The sequence below is a fragment of the Pinus tabuliformis genome, chromosome 1_2 (genome assembly GCF_031772625.1).
Source record: "Pinus tabuliformis cultivar Carrire ecotype Pingquan chromosome 1_2, CPIR1, whole genome shotgun sequence".
NCBI lineage: Eukaryota > Viridiplantae > Streptophyta > Pinopsida > Pinales > Pinaceae > Pinus > Pinus tabuliformis.
In genome coordinates this window covers 1,287,357,817-1,287,363,816 of record NC_142298.1, presented here as the reverse complement: position 1 = coordinate 1,287,363,816, position 6,000 = coordinate 1,287,357,817, and positions in this window count along the sequence as shown.

Here is a 6,000-nt window from a genome sequence, read left to right as displayed (position 1 = left end):
AGCATCTCTATGAATTATCAAGCATCATGTCAAACTCCAAACACTGCTTATCTATATCAATCAGCCAAGTCTAGTGAAACCCTTGCAACTATTATCAAATATTGTCATACACTAGCCTCAATGGTTAAATCATAATGACATATTGATATGCATATTCTGGTTACCTGCAAATGCAAGTTTAGTAAACATATTCCCATTATAGTAAGTCAAACATTCAAACTTCCTTGCTCATAGAACTTTCTAGTGTCTTCTCCATATCTGTAGGACTACCATACTCTTGGTGCATTCCTGATTTTATGCATAAAACTTCATATTTTGTGACCTGCAAGCATAACCGCACCCATAGGCTTTCTTTTGTGCAATTGTGAGGCTTATAGTTGCATTGATAAGATTGCTTCCATGTAGTTGGGGCTTAAACTAAGGAAAACCCTCTCTTCTCAGACCAGAACTTGTTACAAACTATCAACATTAGATATTTCGTCTATTCATGTCAAAAATCTTACTTCAACAATAAAGAATCTTCTATACATATAATGCAAATGATAATAGGTGTAGGGATCTTATGGAGAGATTCTCCCTTTGAATGAGCAACCCCTTTAGCCATTATTATTCAAGTCATCAACTTGTCTATAATATTATCATGTATCAAAACTGTTAGATCATAAAATCAAGCTATATCAAATTCTAAAACATATATCCATCATGGTCATAGCATGTCAGCGTGAGCTACTGCATCATCACATCAATCTTTCATCGAGGGTCAAGGTCATATGATTAGGGTAGCTGAGCAGTGTATTATCATACTTCAAGGATTTTGATCACTTCATCACTTCTTTATCATTAACCATCAAGTCAGGGCATCCAATTTTACCACGTCATAATTACTAAGCTAACCAAGGTCAACAAGAAGATCTTGAATATCAATCTTATTGTTACGCTTCTATCATCGAGGTTGTTATGCTTATCACGAGAATTATCAATAGTATCAAGCTACCATATATAAGAATTAATGAGGTAGACTTCTATATGAAATCCATCATGCCTATAATGAAAGATGCATGCCAAATATCAAGTATACCAGTATATCAAAATTCAATGTAGCTTTACCATGACTAAGTGCACCATCTCATCATAAGTACCATGAATCAAACTTACTTTCATATGCATGCATGAGCCATTTGTGAAGTGATATCCTCATCATACCTTGTAGTATTCAGATACATGCGCACCTTCTTATTTGACATTGGTAGCGGGAACACCTTTTCAACTTCTTTGTCATGGGCAACTATAGCTCTTCTCTTCCTGCACTAGCCATATTTTCCTGCATCTCAAATGATCTTCAAGAAGGATCCACTTATCACATCTCATCAGGAGGTTAGAAGTATCAAATACTCAAATATACATGCAAGAAGCATAATCAATGATCAAATCAATAAATCTAAACAAAAGTAAAGACTTAAAGAAGTAACATAAATCGAAAAGCACTTATCTTTTAATGAGAGGAGATTGGCTCCCTCTTGAGCCAACCTTCAAGAGTCATGATTGTCCATCAACGATATAACAATGTTGTCAACAACCAGGCCTAATCGAGACTATCTCATCAAATCTATCATAAGTGCTAGAACATCTAGGTCATGCTAGAATATCTCAAATCTTTTCCTTAATCCAGGGTTTCTACCAAACCCTAACCTCATAATATCCATCAAACCCTAACAGTCAAATTGCCTAGGGTTTCCTTCAAACCCTAGTATTCTTTTAGGTCTCCACCATCTTCTCTTGTTTCCATCGAAGGTACCTTCATAGGCGTGATCTTCAATGACTTTTCATCAACCCATATTTGATACTCTGTTAATTTTTCTTAGGGATATATTGTTCTTTGCTTTGATAATTGCATTTCATTATTTCCATATTTGAATCTACCCCATGGCATCATATCATTATTCAGATTTTTACATCATTATTCAACAACATATGCAACTATGTAAAAAGAACAATATCATCATTAATGCAGCGGAACATAAAAGAACAATAGAAGAAAATAATTCACACATAAAGACACCAGGATTGGTCGCAGACCATGGCAAAGCCCAATATGTGGAAAACCCTTTCAAATTCTTCTTCTTATTAGATTGTCATTGAATGATTCGGCAAAGAGAGAGTATAATGATCCATATCTTCAACCATAAACCTATCATAGCAAAAATCAACTAAACAATATCCATGAGATGAACCCAACCATGTCAATAATCAAAACCCTGATTCAAGAACCTATAATTAACTGTCGTTGTCTGCGATCAACTACTGAACTCTACAGTTAACTACGGAAAACTTTGGTCAATTGAAAAATCAAACTTTAGATTCCAGTCGCATGGAGGAAGAGACATGTGTGCTACTGAGAGCTTTCAATCACTACCTTGAGCTTGTGACTACATTCAAAAAATTTCCTTTAACAAGTCTGTGACTGTGACCCAAAACCCTAGAAACATGAGCGAGCTTCGAACCCTGTAATATTGGACCTATGCCAACCAATTTTCGTGACCTTTCCCCATACTTATGCGAGCCAAACTAAGGAAAAGAATAGAAGAATGCTTCATTATGATGTCCAAATGAGGTTGAGGTCACTTGAATTTATAACCTTCCAAGGGTGCCCAATTTTCTTTAGGGCTAACCTAATCAAATATGCACATGCGGGCTTTTAATTCAAAAGTACACTTTCCCTTGTCCAAATTGAGTTTTTCAATAGTCAAAATTGGTCCTCTCAAAAAAAGGAATCTAGTCTCATGGTTTGAATTTGTCACTGAGCTGCCAAATTAACAGGGGGAATCCACTTGTCAACACATGACAATGATCTTGCACAACCAAGTCTCATCTCTACTTGGGGGAACCACTTGTCAACACATGACAAGGATCTCATACAACCAAGGCTCATCATCCATGACCACCTTCTCTAGGAAGGATCACATCCGTCAGTCCAAGTTGCTCTCTAAAAACCAAGAACTTCCTTTTCAGCAAAGGCTTGGTAAAAATGTTTGCGATCTGATCATCATTCGCTATATGATGGAGTCTTACTGCTCCCCTATGCACCATATCTTGGATATAGTGATATTTGATCTCAATATGCTTGCAATTGACATGAAACATGGGATTTTCAGCAAGTCAAATATTGTTGTATCCAGTACATGCTCAAACAACTCTCCAAAGAGCTTCCTCAGCCATACTACCTCATAGCTAGCCATGCTAGCAACGATTTACTCAACTTCAACCATGCTAAATGCTATAGACTTTTGCATTATGCTCATCCAAGATATCATGGCAGATCATAAGTTGAAGCAGCACCTAGATGTGTTTTTTTTTGTCTGAAGTGTTACCACCCCAATCAGCATCAAAGTAACCATGTAGATTTACACTTCCCGTAGTATATCTCAATCCAAGATTGATGATCCCATGCAGGTATCTCATCACATGCTTTGCAACAATCCAATGTGCATGAGATGGTTCAATCATATATTGGCTCAGAGTATTGACCACAAAACATATGTCTAGTCTAGTGTTCGTTAAGAACGTCAGTGCTCTTATCAATTGTTGGTACTCAAAAGGATTAGCCAAATTAGGGCCTGCAACTTCACCACACAATTTCTTAACATTCATCTTCGTTGGAGTATTCATGGACTTACATTTTGTCATGACAAATATTTCCAGTAGCTTGACAACATATTTTGATTGAAAAATGAAAATCTCACCAAGTCTCTGCCATACTTCTAGGCCCAAAAAGTAGTGCATAAAATGAAAATCTTTCATTTCAAACTCAGAAGCTAACTCCCTCTTACACTGGAGGATAAGAGGTCCTCCACCTGTCAAGAATAAGTCACCAACATATATTACCAAAATCAAAGGCATGTCATTTTGAAGTAGAGATTTGAGCCAACATTGCTTCTGGTAAAACCAAATTTCATCAAGAAGTTATCAATGTGGTCATACAAAGCTCTTGGGGCTTACTTCAAAATATAGAGAGCTTTCTTCAGTCTACATACATGAGTTTTCCGGTCATGTTTTTCAAAGCCTTGTGGTTGCTCCATAAATACTTCTTCATTGAGGAAGCCATGTAGAAGAGTAGTTTTCGCATCCAATTAGTGAAGTGCCTGTCCATGGCTAGTAGCTAGAGCCACAATAGTTTGGAAGGTAGTCTAACAGGAAATTGGTGCAAAAATATCATCATAGTATATTCTCTCTCTCTGAGAAAAACCTCTATCCACAAATCTAGCTTTATATTTTTCAATACTGCCATTAGCACCATGTTTAATTTTGAACAACCATTTAAAAGTCACCACAAGCTTACTCATACATCATTATGTATGATGGATTCATATTCTTCGACCATTGCATCTTTTCATGCTTGACCTTTTATTGCTTCTTCAAAAGTGCACGGTTCATCTTAAATAAAGTTGTTCATCGCTGCAACGTATCCCTAGAACTAGCGTGGCTTTTTGCTTTCTTTGAAGGATCTTCTGGAGGCAGCATGTCCATGAACATCTTATAAAGTGTCATGGAGCCATAATGATCTCTTTCTAGCACATGGAGAATGATCCAAGGAGTCCATGGGATCCATCAGGCTCAGGCTCAGGATCTTCTTGTGTATCCAAGGAATCATTATGTTTTTTAGCATTAGCAGGAGAAGGAGTGTTGCTTGCTTGTCCAAGAGCTGCATCTAAAGCTTTTAGCTTAGTCCTCTATTCTTTTGGCATATGGAAGTAGACAAGGCAGCCAAAGATCCTCAAGTGTCCGCTTTGTTCTAAGTTATATGGTACAATGGTCTCTTTCTTGATTCCAACTTCCTTGCAGAAGTCTTAAGCTCTTGTCCATTTCATGTGCCACTTAAATCATGGGATGGCTTGACATCTTCCTCAATCTTGATACAAAGGACTTGGTTCTCACATTCACCAATTGCACATATTGATCCCAAAACAAGAGCAAGAGTGTTGGGAATCATGATTGTCGTTAGACAAAAACCTGCAGGTGTTAGTCGATGATCGCATCGCCATAGATAAGGATCCACAAGAGGCAGTTAGTCCATGTCATGAAATACACGGGGAATGTTGGTTTATCTAATGTCTAACAATATCCCCCCCAACGCGAGTCGGGTGTGTATCGAACCCATAACCTACGCTTTGGTACCATTTGTTGGGAATCACGATTGTCGTTAGACCAAAACCTGCAAGTGTTAATCAACAATCACAACGTCAAATAAGGATCCACGAGAGACGGTTAGTCCATGTCACGAAACACACAGGGAGCATTGGTTTAACCAATGTCCAACAATAATTGTTGGAAACACTGAGAGGAGCGGTGGATCAGTATTTCTTAGCAAGTAGCACTTTATTAATCTTTTCAGAGCATTAGTTAATCTTCAATTATTATTATTGTTCAGTAAGAGCAATAAACAAAAATGCAAGAATAGAGACAGTAGGCACAATATTTTAGGTGGAAAACCCCCTCCAGATCAAAAACCACCAAACGCTTTTCTAATAAGTTCTTTAATCTTCAGCCCCAACTGAAAAGAAAACTATGACTTCCTAGAACTCTAGAAAAGCATTTTTCTCCAGCTCCCACTGGAAGGACGTCCCAACACCCTGGTTTTATCAGCAGACAACTGAATGGATGTCCCAACACCCTAGTGAGCCACAACTCGCCCTATCACCACCCTACCACCCTATAAAGAAAAAATAGAATAAAAGATGTGGACTCTCGTACCAGGGACAATGATCCACATTACAATGATTTACAATAAATGATAGACAATACTAGGACCTACCCTTATCCCGACAAACTTGACAATACAATAGACTCTCCCCAATAATGCCTTTACAACTCTAGGCAATTTGACTTTTTTTTACAATTCTAGACAATTTTGACTCTTTTACAAGATGGGCTCTCATACTTAGTTACAATGATTTGACTTTTGACATTGACAATGCTTCACAATATATGGACAGCAGTTGATGA